General features: G+C 37.7%; 1 long non-coding RNA gene across 2 annotated transcripts in view; it reads left to right on the top strand.

Moving 5' to 3' along the window:
- LOC137856092 (uncharacterized) overlaps positions 1 to 15,321 on the top strand; it is a 49,405-nt gene that overhangs the window by 29,799 nt on the left and 4,285 nt on the right. The window contains exons 4-5 of one of the 2 annotated variants that reach the window (XR_011096191.1): positions 2,171 to 2,259; positions 11,196 to 11,292. This is a non-coding gene — a long non-coding RNA (uncharacterized lncRNA). Of the gene's footprint in view, positions 1 to 2,170; positions 2,260 to 8,193; positions 8,503 to 11,195; positions 11,293 to 15,321 lie in introns of those variants that run through there. The other variant, XR_011096192.1, reaches the window with a different exon arrangement.

Genomic DNA, 15,321 nt, shown 5'->3' with positions numbered 1-15,321 from the left:
CTGTGGCCAAAACTGTTTGTTAAATTTACTCCAAATTCTCAAAAGGTCTGATCCTCTGAAATGTCTTTTTCCTCTAAATTTCCTAATCTGCAAAGTATTTTCCAGATCTTCCACACCTTCCATTCTAGTGGATTTATTTTTTCATTAAAACATGCACTCCAACAAGTAAAACAAATTGATACATATGTTTATAATGTATGAGATACCATAGAATTTTCCTTGTTCCCATACAGTTGTCTTGTTTCAACTAGGTGTGGCTCTACGACCCTTTATCACGTGATTAACTAGGAATGTGCTTGCAGAAGCATCCTCAGAGTGGGCACTGTACAGTTTAAACATGGGATTCAAAAGTGGTACTGAAATATGTGAAGACAGAACAGGTACTTAAATGTAACTACAACTCAGCATATCCCAACTTTCACCACAGGTGTTTTGACAACATGTCCTTTGCTAGAGAAAACACCAAAGTCATTTACTGTTCAAATCTCTCTGAAATCAACCAAAAGGTCTCCCTTGACTTTATGAGACTCATGTGTTTGCCTGGCATATGGTGAAGTCACAGGACCATGTGGCATGTCAGGGGTTTCACATGCCATGCTTTTACTCACAATGCCAGGGATTTCACCTACAATGGAAAAATTAGGTCACCTGACAGTAAAGGTTGATATATTAGGAACTATGACACTCCATTCAGTAAATCCAGGTAGAATGAATATCAATCGATCAGAAACATGAAAGGCCAAGAATATTTATTCAAAACTATCATTACAATATCATTAAACTATTATTAAATATCATTACAAACATTAAACTATCATTACAATAGTTACTGTTGAATATATATGTATTTTTTTTTAATATTTACTTAGTATGCTTTTCTCTTGGATTTGGTAAACATAATACTGTATTAGTGTTCCTGCAATGACTTATGCATGTGCATATAGTTGAAGTAATATCATCAAATAAATGCTCAAAACAGCTTTGCAATACAACTTCATGACTTATTCATGAGGCATGCTGTTTGCAAATGAGACCACAAATAACATACACCAAAGGAATTTCTTCTGAATCTCTTCTAGTGCCTGATAACTTATACACAAAGATGCATATGTTTATATGTTTTATATTACAATTGGTTTTGTACCAAACTATTTCTAGGTGAGTCAGATAATGAGCAATAGCAAAATACTTATCCCAAGCTTCATATTTTGCTACTATGTACTCCTGGAGATATTATTAACTATGGTTTTTCTCTTGGGATCTGTTTCTTTCTTCAAACACTAACTGTGATATTTTTATAGGGAAAATATTCTTCAAGTTTACATCCTTCTTCCAAGTTTGCATCCAAATTGTTTACAGAATAGTTACAGAATACTTGGGCTGATTTTATGTAGAAAACGTATATGTGTGACATTTATCTGCCAAAGATAGGCTTATAAATGTAGTGCCAATAAAAAGACAAAGATTTGTTGTCGACTGCTTCTCTGTATATCAAGGCTCTTCTGTTATGGTAACGTCTGAGAATTTATTGTGAAAATAACCTTACAGAAAGTCATTTTTCTTTAGGCATATTCTCATAACTGTAGAATTTAAAAGCCAGGGATCATTACTGTACTCATCTGCATAAAAGGTAAGCCTGTTAAGAAAAGACCAGACTTGCTAAGGATTGGTCTTAGGCAAGCTAGTGATTTTCTATACCCGTATCTTCTAAATCTTTCTCTGTATAACTGACTTCTTAGTTTACAGTTCAAGGTTGCAAATAATAGTGAATGTTGATAACCTGGATTCTTTGAATCCAGGTTATCAACAACAGCAACAAATGAATGGTAAATAATGTTAAAGTCCTGCTTTTATGCAATGTGTTTTTTTCTATTATATCCAAAATAATTTTGAAATTCTCATTTCACTCACAAAAGGATTCAGAACATACTTCCCCATGTCAGTTCACAAGTGTATAAAGTAATATTCAGACAGCTTCTTACTGAAACCATTGTTTCTCCCTTCCTCTTTCTACTTTGTTAGTGATCACTATTACAGTGTGTTTTCATACCATATCCTAAAGATACTAATTATTTTCTAAGATACTCCTCCCTGGAGAGAGAAGGTCTAAATTCAAAAAGATGTTGATGTTGCACCATGTGACTTCCATGCGTTCCTTCTGTTGAAACAGTGCTGCGTAAGTTACCCTACCTGCCTGCATGATGTTGGAGTTTTGGGCTGCTAAGAACTGGAGTCATGGGAGCCATCAAACTGGTTAAGGTGAGCCTCAAATTAAGTAGGTATGGCAACATAAGGAGATGGAAGTATCTGGTGAGGATTCTTGACCATAAGTTATGATGTGAGAGGAGATGTCAAGGGCTTTTTTTAAGAAGTCAGAGACAGTGATTAATGCATTGTGGCCCCCATTCCACCTTCTCATTTTGCTAAAGTTAGTGTCAAGATTAGCCATAGGTGCTCCATGTGCCAGAAGGATGTCTTTACTACTGTGTGTTTGGAACAACGAGGGTTTTTTTGTTTGTTTATTTGTTGTTTTTGTTGGGGGTGTTTACTTGTAGAAATATTTGGAGATCATCTAGTCAGAGGCTTGAACATGACTGTGGTATACAGACTCAATCCCTTCCCTGTAGACACTCGTTTTCTCCTTTTTTTTTTTTTTTTTTTTAATCTGGTTTAATGTATATTCAGTTACTAATGGAAGTTAACTACCTCCAACAGGAAAGATTGTGATTATCACCTCTTAGCACAACAGTCCCTGCTGACTTCAGAATTTTGCTAGTTTCTAGGAAACCTGTATCCAACTCTAATTTCTATCAGACAAAATGGAGCTGTAAAAACAAGAATTTTCACACTCTGAGCCCTCTAACCAGTGATCATTAGAAAAAACACAATATCTGCATGAAGAAGGTCTTGTATCTTCTGTCTTCTTTGTGAAACACAGCCTGGTTCTGAGAACATCTAGATAACTTGACCACTGGAAGTGAGACAGGCTGGGGAAAGCCTGCAGTGAAATTTTTGCCTGGGCTAGGACATGGTGCTATTTGGTGACATAAGGACAGAGCTGCTTTTGCACATGGCTACTGAGAGAAAGGTAGTACATACACTTACAGGGTATGTGACAGATCAGGATATTAGGATACAAGGATATTAGCAGTGTAGCAGACTACCCTGAAGCATGGCAAGTTAGGACTACCATAACAGTAGGCCGAGAAAGCGGGAGGACTGTGATCATTAAGACTGTGTAGCTACTCATCAGTTGTTAGTCTCTTGCATCACAGAAGTTTCTATTACTGCTTCTTTTGAGGTAGTAAATTGTTTAAGCAAAAAATTGAGTGGATCCAAGAGAATAGACCTAATTCAACAAGACTCTCTAGTACTATATGATTGCTGAGTCTACCCCTGACTTAAGAAGGGGAACTTTGAGCTCCTCTTTTCTTTTGTCCATTTAGTATTTCTTGAACGGTTCTCATTTGGGTGTCTGTAAATAAATAATTCTCAATTTTCCCTTAAAGTGTAATGATCACCGTGTAGTAACTGAAAAACAGTAGAAGCACACTTGTAAATGAAATTGCAGTTTCCTTATCTAGTTAAACATAGGATTTAAAACTGATGCTGTTACTCTGAAGTTTACCCTCAAGATGTTTTTACCTCATCTTCAGCTTCATACAGATATCTCTGTATGTGTACAATGAGACCAAGGAGTTTGTCCTTCGGTAACTAGACCCTTGGAGGTTATTATCAAAGCAGAAGCAAACAGCCCGGAGGTTTGTACTGACTTTCTGTTATAATAGACCTGTGTGACTATGTGAGAAGTCTGAATAATAATGAAATCCTGCTCCTTATCAGAAATTATTCCAGTGAGAAGCTGGAAGTGGCTGAGTTGAAGTGAAAGTTATATAAGAGTCAGGATAGTTGAGGTTTTGAATCAAAAGAACTTTCTAAGAAACTCCCAAACTTCATATAACTATTTCCATTGCTTTTTGCTAACAACATTTGACAACCAAATGATACCATCAATTTCCATTCAGCCACAGCATCTTGAAAAAGGAGTGATTTGCTAATTCCTGAAAAGGCAAGACAAAGAAGAGCTCCCATTCACTTACTACTGATAGTGAGGAACCCCTGAGTGTGAACAACTGAAAATATATGACATACTTTTTTTACATCTCATTTATTAATAAATGCTAACTAATATTTTAGGGCAATTGAAGGGATAAAGTTTCAGCCTGAGCCATTTTAATATCATTGAGCATTGGGCTGCTATTGTGTTTCAACATTCTCAAGCATTTTCAATGTTTATATATAATATTTACTTTCTGCTGCTCTTATTTTCCTCTGTTGTGATTGCTATTGGTGCCTTTGTAGCTAAAAGGCCAGTGCAATTTATTATACAATTACTTGTACTTACAAGGAACCTAAATCTACCCATATGTAAAATCTTCTCCCCTAGGCTTATATCATAGCTGAATTGGGTTAAAAAAGTCCTTCATTCTGAAGTACCATCAGGTGATAAAGTCATCCCTTATTCATGCTTAGCAACATGTAGGGGAAGAGGCAGCCTCATGTGAATTTATTTAGATTGAGAGACCTCACTTCACTTTTGTGAAAGATAATTTCCTCTGTCAACGCTGGGACTGCTTTAGAGCTACAGATCAATGCTGGATAAATTTTACTTTCCATGAGAACCTCCAACAGTAACAACTCAGCAGGATGAATCCAATTATATAAAGAAATATAGTGTATTTCTTACAGAACATAAAGAAGTTTCTTGAATGGCATCTCAGTATTTGCTGAGTTAGAGATGAAGATCTTCATTCAGCAAAGACCAGATTCTGTTGTCAGAAAACTTAACTCAGCACAGTCACCTGTTCCAGTTCGTTGGCTGATTTTCTGCTCAAAACCAGATGCATCTTGTAACAGAAGTTCAGTTAAGCAAGAACGACAGAAGCAAAGGGCAAACAGTCATTTTTTTACAAATTAGAGTCATGAGAAAATATTCTGAATATAAATATGCAGAATGTAGGTATTGTGCATGACATTTTAAAATAACAGGCAATGGATTGTGATATCAACACTAAGCTATCTTTAGGAAAAGAGAGCAGGTCAGAGCTTCACAGAACTGCCCTAGCAACGCAACGCATTGCTGATTCTTGTCCTCAGCCAAATATCTTTTCATGCATAAAGTGAGATGGTTACTCAGGGAAATGGGAAGTGAAGAGGAACATGATGGAAAAGAATACAAAATACAAGGTTTTGATTTAATTCTAGTATTATTAAATGAGTGATAAGTATTTATTAAGTATAGCAAAAAATAGTAACCTGAAGTACAGAAAAGTGATGAAGTTCCTAGTTTCTTCTTACACTTTTTTTCCTTACTAAGCCATTGGAACCACATTCCCTGCAGTATTACCTGCCAACTGACTTAATATCAAAAATATTTAAGGAAACAGTATATCATATCTGATAGATTCTCTGCAAGAGAATAATAAGCATACAAAATAAATGGCTGGTCTCTGTACTGGGGAAGCTAATGTTTTTGTGGATTTGCATAAACTCCTTAAAATTGTGCAAAAGTCTATGACTTTGTTAATCTACAAATGCTTTAAATATCAAATGGAAACAACAGCAAGTCTTAAGAGTGTGTCTTTCACAACCAAACCAGACATATGAAACTACAGTCAGTCATTGCTCCAAGATTTGTTTGTCTGTCAGTCAGAAATGGGCCTTATCATCTTTGGAATAGATAAATAGTGGGAGATTAAAAGATCTATTAATACTGGTCCATAGGAATCAAGACTTTGTAAAAACTACTTACAAGCATGGGTGAAAAACTATCAAAATACTAAAACTCATGAGAGACAGTATCCTTTGAAGCTTCAAGAAAAATGACAAAAATTGGTATAAAATAAACCATTCTCCCTCTTATCCCAAGCTGAGATAGATTTTATTTGTTCTTTTCCATGCTCCAGAGTGTATGATAGAAGATCAGGTAGAGGTCAATGTCCTGGGAGGGTCTCAATGACAGAAAAGTGCTTTTGCAACTCTGGGATTTACATAACCAAGATCTGCCCAAAAGTGTACTTCATTCACTGGGACTAGATTATGCCTGTAAGAGTACTCTTGTATTGTACTCAGGAGATGTAATTATATTGGAAGAAAATATATCTAGGCAAGTTTTATTCCTGTGTTTTGGTTAACGTCACCACCAATGCAGCTAGGGCACCGTGTTTTTCAGCAAACCTTAGCTAACAAAGAATACCATGACCACTGGAGGAGGAACAGAAATCTTGCTTGTACATTCATAGATCATCTGTGGTCAGGAGCAGGAACTGGCACAATACATGAGGTACTTTTGAACAGTTCTAATTTAGCTCAGAATTCAGACCTTATTAGCTCTGAAAGGTAAATGTAATTTTCTTTTGAAAGACGCCTCTTGTAACTCATAACCTAGCTCTTTCCTGTATACTAAGTCAAAGAAGATCTTTATCTAAAACAGGAAGTACATAACAGATGGCGGCTCCATGAGCAGTTACATTATTATTGAATAATTTTATTAAGGGACAAAACCAGGACCATTAGGCCATGCAATGAGTAGAGATTGGTCACATCTAATTCATTGTCTCAAACACAACTGAGGAAATTATGTTAGCTATTAAAAATTAATGCAATCTACAGATAAAATTAAAAGGCAAATGTAATGAGTGGGGACTGGATCCTCAGGTGGTTTCTTTCACTAAACTCTGCCTGCAGGAAGTAGAACTTCACTAATGGTCCTCAACTGAGAATAAACGCTTCCAAACATACTCTTTTTCAGCTATATTATGTAGATAAATTATCATTTATTCCTGCTACACACCTGTAACTTTAATAACTGAACTTATCTGAGTGCATGTCATGACTACTGACAGAGAATAATGACTTGTGAATCAGCAGATAGTTGCTATCTCCGTCGTAGCCTCTGATTTGCCAACTAGCCACAGGCAGAGTAACCTTATCTCCCCCATCTGGATTTTATCAGCTGTTTTGTGAGGTTAATAAAATAGTGGAGAGCTGTAAATAAAAAGTTATTATATGTGTTATATTACCTATAATACGTAGCAGGTCAGTCACAAACTACAGAACATTTAAATGCAAGAGATGCTCTATTGGTTCACTAGTCTCTGTGGAGTATGCAATTTGCTTGGTCTGGGGTCAGGGTGTTTTCTCCAGCCCTTCAGACCACCAGCACTCCTGCTTCAGCCACCTTGCTCTTGTAGCTGGCACCAGACAGGAGCACACAGGGGTATTAGACCAAAAGGCACAAACAAGATCAGGTAAGATGTGGTTTTTAGCTTTCACAGATATCAAAGCAATTTCCATCAGGTACAGGTATTGTAAAGACCCACCCACCACTCCTAGTAAAAGAGCACAACTATCTTTGCAGCAAAATATAGTGTGGACATACCTGAGTCAGTCATCTCAAACTCCCAGCCAGTGTGATTTGGTGCAGGGTGGTATGCCTTTACCCGCTGAAATCCGGGAACGGTTTAATGTCAGGTCCAAAGAGCTGGTGTTGCAAACCCACTGGCTCTGCCCCCAGCTTAAGTTTCAAGTTCAGCTTGCAGATCGCCAGTTTTAGTGACCTAAGTGTCAAGTGTATTCATAGCTCCAGGCCTCCAGCAACTCTGTTTTGGACACTGTCTATTATGCAACCAGCATCAGACAACAACTGAATGAGGGGCATCTGTAGCTGAAAGCACAGGGAACGTTGCCAGCTCCTGCAAAATTTTCCAGAGGGAGAGAAAGTCAGCTGGAGCTGTTGATGTGATGAGGGGAGATGCACAAACTCACTTAGAGAGTTGAGGCCCGCATAAGAGTCTCATAGCTGCCTGGCTGACCGCATCTCCAGGGTTGCAGACTCTCAGTTGCAGCTGCTCCGGAAAGCCTCCCTTCATCAACTTAATTAGTCGTACCCTGACAGAAGAAAAGGGGAAGAGCAAACAACATTTGCTTTGCCTAATTCCAGGACATAAAGCCGTAGTATTTTTGCTCTTCTTTCTGCCCTTTGCCTGTGAAAAGAAAACGAAAAATCTGGGAGGTGAGCCTTGTTTAATGTGCTGAGCTTTATCAAGTAGTAGGCATGTGTAGGAGCTGCATCAGACTGCTGCATTTGCAAGGAGCCACAGGTGTGCTACCCTCGGTGTGTGTGGATGTGTGGGTAGGAGGGAAGTGCAACATAAAACCCCAACTCCCTTTCTCAGTGAACTTAGGATCCTCTGTGATATTGGGCCGCTTCATGGTGTGATTGGGCAAAAGGTTCATTCAAAATCTACCACACAAGGAATGCAGCTGATTTCTTGAGGTGCATGTGCTCATTCTTGAGGTTTATGACTCCACAGAAGATGAGGCCTTAGTCTAAAGTGGCAAACTGGCAGGTGTGGCAAGTGACGAGTCCTCTCAGATTGGCATGGCATCCACGGCAGATGATCCCTGGCAGGCTACAGGACTACTAGGATGCTGTGGGAGGTGTGTATGGAAAAGACAACAGTCACTTGCAGCTAGGCCTGGATGTGGTTTTAGATGAAGGATGTGTAGTGAATACACATAAATGGGAGTGGTATCTTCCCAAAGTTGCTGTGAATGGCTTGTGATTAAACTTTCTCAGCAAACTTATAGCATGAAATGCTTTTTCCTGTGAGTTATTCAGAGCCTATAAAGAACTCAAGGCTTAAACAGAATCAGCTAGTGCTGTCAGGTCTTGCCTCTTGGTTGCCACTTGGAGACAAAGCAAACACTCCCCTGTCTCCAGTAAAAATGAGCTTTCTGCTCACATTCCCCTTTCTGAAATACATTCCAAGAGTGGAGAGGGAGCAGTGTCTTCCTTGTTAATAATTTATCTAGTCTTCTTTTGGGTCAGATGGGAGTATTATCTCACAAGTTACCTGAGGGCATGCAGTAGCACCCAAAACACAGGGAATAGAGCCTTGCTACTAGAGAAAATATAAAGTATAAAATGTTTTTTCCTATAAATGCTTCTCAGATATATTTGATGTTCTAATAAATTACTTTAAAGCTGAAAGAGATGTTTTCATATTTGTTGACTAAATAGTTTTAGGATAAATCATCATGGGGAAGCAGAGGAAGGAAGCTGTATGCCTTAGAGACTACACGCTTATAAATTGACTAAAAACAAAAACAAAATACTTAAATATGTTACTGACAGCAATCCACACAAACCATTAAACAAAAGAGAGTCTTCCAATTAAAGTGGGAAACAATGGAAAATATTTCTAGTAAATGTGCCCTTCTTTTGATTCATGAATGGAACTTTAACTTGTGAAAATGAGATCAAGTTACATTTTGGTTTCCAAGAAAGGAGTGAAAATTGAATTTTGACTGCAGACTTGCTGTATTAGCAAGGCCTGAATAACGCTTTTATTTTACTACATCCAGCATAAACTTACATGTTGTAAACAATCACGTAATGGCAGAAATATAAATGATTTGCCAAAAGTGACTCCTATCGCAGATGACCATCATTGCAGATATATAAAACAGGAGCTCAGAGTGATTAATTAAAAGGTCAATTTCTGCTTGTAATAGGGAGCAGGCAAGCTCACAGAGTAAAAAAATGTCTCTTGGTACAAGTGTCACTGGCTGAATTCAACAGAACTGATTTCATTAAGAACAGCAGAATAACTTGATTCACAAGTGCACATGAATTTGTATGAGAAATCTAAGACATAATAGAGACTTATGGAAACGTAAGTACTTTTGGATGGATGTAGACACTTCTTACAATAAGGTAGCCTCTACAAAGGAAAACAAGCAGTGGTATACTTTAATGTCGTTGACTTCAACCTGGACCCAGGCCCTTCTGTCTGTTGGGTTCAAGGCATGAACCAAGTGGCAAGCTATTAGAGAAAAATGGTTGACCCTAACAGCATGGCTTTCTGATGAGGATGTTCAGGTTGTTTTAGTACTGCTGTCTTCTAAATTGTGCAAGTTTATTGCATAATTGCTGTTAACCTGGTGAGTCTTAATCAGAGGTTTCTTATTCAGTGCTTGGACATCATTTGTTTGGTGAAGTGGAAATAAGCAGTGCAAGTGAACTAAATTATATTCTTGCTCCTACTGACAGCAAAAACAGATCAAACAAAATGAAAAAAGTAGATGTAATGTTGGAAGGGAAATGTAAAACTTATTTTGGGAGACTTACAGGGGTGATTAGGGTAAGGAAGAAACAAATCTCTTTTTCTCTCTGGTCTGTAATGGAAATGCATGCAATCATAAGACAGCATATCAGAACTCATTCTGTTTGTCCACATTATCTCATCCAGCCAAAAGAGAATTTGAGTTCTCTGATGCAATCCACACTGCAACCCACACTGGCTCTTAGACAAACAGCAGTACAGACGTAATTTTGATATGTTTATACTTGTGACTGAGATCTTTGTGCTGTGGTACAACTCCACAGGAGCTTCCAGGGGAGAGACTGACAGGGAGGAATACCCTAGCAGTCTCTGTGAGTCTTGTCCTCATGGTGTCCCTCAAACTCAGGCCTGGTAGCAAAAGGTTTGTGACTCCACACGGATTGTTGCTGCCATGTCTGTAATATGGTCATAATAAATAGACATATGGAATGGCTAAATATGTTTATCAATAATTTGGTTTTGGGGTGGCTTTTTTTTTTTTTCCTTTGGAGTTACTGTACCACAAAATGTCAGCCCATGTAGTTTCAAAACACTGCATGGAATTAAACACACAATAACATTAGTTCTGACAGATTTTACAACCAAAATCTCACACAGTGCTCTGAAAATGTATGACATTCTGAAGAGTTTAGTAATCAAACCCAACAGATGGGCAAAAGTAATAATTCCTATAAGCTTGAAATTAGAAAGCTGCTTTGTCTACTTGTTTGTGATTCTTCTGACATCAGAGTTAAGTGACTTCCTAAACTGAGGTATCCAGTGACATTACAGATTCCCTTGAGTGCCCTAAACCATCTGCAAGGCATTGGCAAGTATGACACAGAGCATATGGGAGACCTGCTGCCTTCTGCAATGGCAGCTGTATGCCACTAGGCATTTCAAGAGGCGTTGGACACCTATGCTTAGGAAGCTCTGTCCTTTCCCTTAAATCCTGTATTTTTCCATTAACTGTAAGTGTTAGAACGTGCAATAATTAGCTGAGAATTATTGTTTGTCTTTTCACAGGTAAGAGCGAGATATATTATCTGTGAAAGTCTGACCATCACATGAATTAATTCTGCCTTTGAAAAGTGACACCAAATGTTATCAACAAAGCTAAAAGGTAATGTGTTTGGATGCTTTAAGTGAGTCATGTGAAGTCCAGTTTCTTGTTATATTACGGGTAGGATGATTCTAGATGTTTTTTGCCAAGGCAGACCAGTACGGTTTTAAGTGAGGGGGAAAGATATGATTGTCTGCTTGACTGGACTGTAAGTGAGCAAGATGTTCTTCATGGTCATCAGGTATGGTACATGATATACAGACTAGGCATAATAACGAAAAATAATGGACCTGGGTAATACTGGTCCCTACATATGCCTATTTCACAGGCAGAAATTCAGGCAACTGCACTAGAGAGAACAAAAACCATTTTGTGTGTATTTAAGCAATTATTATACATCCAGCAATCAGCTTTCATATCTCTCTACAACCTTGTTTGACTGGATCTGTAGTGATACCAGGGGAAGGCCCAGGTCTCTCCATTAAACCATTTCCCCATAGCATGTGTTATTTTCAGGTAGGTTTGTTTCATTTAACTCCTAAAACAAGTGGGCTAGGCCAGCTTCTCAGGCTTTTTAGAAGCTAATTAGGACCCAAGATTTAAAACTTTGAGCATTTCTAATTCTATTTAATCGTTGTTTTATCTCATTGTTATTCGAGGAGGAAGCAATGAATCGTATCTGTTAAATAATGAATGTGCTGTAATGGAACATATTCCAAAAGTTTTAACAGTTCATTTGCAGTTAATGACAGAGAAAGAAAGCATAAGGAGAGAGAAATGCATCTGTCAAGATGTAATATTGAAAGAATACATTATGATTATAGATTATAATACTAAAAGAATAGATTATTATCAAACATCCTATACAAGTTAAGTAACTTGTAACTTAACTGCAGCTGAGACAGTAATCATTCCAATCACAGCAGAGGAGTAGTTATCTGCAATTTGTAGAGGTGAAACAATTTCACCAGAAAGCAATTGTAGGAGTCATTTAAGGATGGAGAGAATGATGATACCTGATAACTGCCAGCCTTTGCCATAGGCTATGTCTATCCTTAAGGACTGGCAGTACTGTTTCTGGATTCAGGTGATTATTACAATTACATGATGATTCTGCGCTAACCCAGAGACCAGCATATCCCCATGCTCTATTTCACGATTGACTGAACAAGACAGGTTTGTCTCAGTCAAGGTCTGGCTTTGGCCAGCTGCAGAAACAGGACCCTGGTGAATGCTGAGAGCTCTCATGTCCTTACAGACCTCCCTCCTTTAGGCCACTTCATGCAGACAACTTCAGTTTGCACAAAAAAGCTCTGCAGGCAGGATACATACAGCTTAAATGCATACTGTATTTTTTTATTGGCAAATGTGAACTAAAGTCAGATGAAATTTAATGAGCTACTAGGCTAAGCATTAGTATGCTCATCACCTCTAATAGGACTCCTGGAGGCTTTCTGCTCAGGCAGAAAGGTCAGTCAGGTATCTATCAGTCGGGAAGATGGTCAGGCTCTGCTTCTCTCTGAAACAAGTCCTTAACATTGCTGAGTTGCCATCTTCCACCAAGCCTGTTTTCTTTCTGTGAGGATTTTGTATCTTTTCTAGTGGGTTTGCTTGTTTGTTTGTTTTTATTTTGAATCATTAGCTACTCATGATCATCTTAATTGCCTTGCATCTTAATTTCCTTAGAGGTCTGAGCCAAATTTATATGGCTGGGCTCCATCAGTAGAAGAGCTGTGGGTCCTTAAAGCATAGATGAAACCTTAGAGCATAGATATAATCACTGAAACCTGGGGTATTTTTACCTGAATTTTTAGAAGACTCAGAATTTCACTTGTGGAACAGAGAAATTTATTGCCAGGTCTTTATTCTCATTTTTGACCAAAGGAGCTTTATGAGAACCAACATGGGAGGGAGATAGAAGACAGAAAAACACTCGAGTATCACTCCCTCTTTAGGAACATGGTGTACATTTCTGATCTTGAATGGTGATACATTCTGAGAAATTTTGACTTCAACTCACATTTTTAAAAAATATCTAAAATACATCTTTATGTTAGAATGCTTTCTTTTCAATTGCACACTTAACTTTCTTTAAAAGAAACTCCAGTTTCTTTTAAATATTGTACTGTAGCTAGTGAAGATTGTTTTCTGAAAAGATGAACAAACAGTTACTGTAATCTTTATGCCTCAGTACATGGAACAAAAGAAAGAAAATGCAAATTTAGGGGTGGGGGAGGACCTGAAAGAAATTATAACATTATTCTTTTCTACTGTGTTAGTTAGCTGTAATGCACTATTCATCTGTTCTCAGGCTAGATCAGTTCCTGCATTTTTTTGAAGTATTGAGTAGTTTACTAAATAGATTACGTATGAATACATCTGGAGTATTAAGATCTTTCTGGTGGCTTACTAAAGCTGCAGCCTCTATCTTTGTAGGTGTTTCTACAGAAAATTTTATCAGAATTGCAGGTCACTGTTTCTTGGAAAAGTGTGTGCCATGTTTCTATACATCTAAATGCACTGGGAAAACAACAGAATGATGATCTAGCAACAGTGATTGTGCAGGTGGAGCTGTTGCAGGCAGAAATTTATTCACCTGGAAGAGACTTCTCCCCAGTTCCTTGTAGCCTGCTCCCCTGGGTAGGCTGCTATTCCTTTCCTTGCCCCTCTGTACTAGCATTGGAGTAGTCAGACAGTTGGGTCTGATGGTCTTTGTAGCTCCCTTCCAACTGAACTATTCTATTCTATGAATTTGTAAGAGCTATTTAAGTACACAAGCTAATACAGGATTATTTATTTACTTATTTATTTACTGTTAGTATCTTTCAAGGCTTATGATAACACATAAGAAAATATTGCATGTTTTGTGACAAAACTTGAACCTGCAATGTACTGGGTGGTAGAAAGGAGGAATAAGGGCTCTTGTTTTTGTGTTTATTTTGTTCCTTTTTTCTTTTTCTTTTTTTTTTTTTTTTAAACTTTTCAAAAAATAATGCTATCAGAACATCTCTGTTAAGTCCTGAAGCACAGAAGATGAATGTCTTATGTTGTACAGTGCAAGGTTCAAACATTTTGTCAGTAATGTCCTTTTCTTTTAGTGTCAGTTGATAAAGCATATTTCAAGGATTTTTAGTTTGTTAGTTTTGGTCAATCTACTTATTGAAAACCATGAAGCACTGAAGAAAAGCATTTTCAAAACTGTGGAGAATGCTACTGGTTCTGTGAAAATCCTCTGTGTTGGAGACACTGCATTGCCCTATGCTCCCTATATGAGATTAACTTCTTTCACCCACTCTTTCTCACGGAAATACTCTCTTCTAGCTTTTGGTAAGAACAGGAAATTATTTTTATTCCTACTTCATTGTGATTTTTTTTAACGTAAGCTTCTGCTCTGCCCCCAATCCTGCTTCCTCTACCATCCAGAAAACCCAACTTCATAACATAAATATTCCCTCCAAAACAGACAAAAATCTGAGATGAACCTTGCCTCGTGTGGGGCAAGCATGTGTCAGCTCACAGAAAGCTTGATCTAAATCAATGTAAAAGCAACAAAACTATTTCCATTGGCCTGATCAAGAATTAGGTCATGTCTGTTGTATTTACCAGAACCTAATAATAATAATAATAATAACAATAGAAAATATTTCCTATTATAGGGAATTTTTCATCATTAATGTTGTGAGCTTCAGCATCCCTAATGGATGAAAGTATACCTGAGGTAAGAGCAAATGAAGTCTTGAAAAGAAATGCAGGCACATACCCTAGCAGCTCCCACACGTATTTAGTAACACTTTAAATTTGGTAACATTTCTCTCTCCTGACAAATGCTTACATCTCTGGACTTCAGGAAATAAAACATATTTTACTAAATAGCTGTGGCACAGTGCTGAGCTTCACTGACCTAAGTAATCTAATGGCTCATCTGGCTATCAGATGTATGTGTTTATAGTATATATTTTTATGTTCTAGTAGCTGTCTGGGGGCACATTACCAAGAAAATGGATTTGGACCCCCAAGAAAATGCCTCCTGGTACTGGAAAATCCCAGAACATAGGTTAATGCCCATAAGTTGCAATTTGAGAGTGCAGA

This window comes from Anas acuta, chromosome 4 (genome assembly GCF_963932015.1).
Source record: "Anas acuta chromosome 4, bAnaAcu1.1, whole genome shotgun sequence".
NCBI lineage: Eukaryota > Metazoa > Chordata > Aves > Anseriformes > Anatidae > Anas > Anas acuta.
This window is presented reverse-complemented; position numbering and strand designations above follow the sequence as displayed.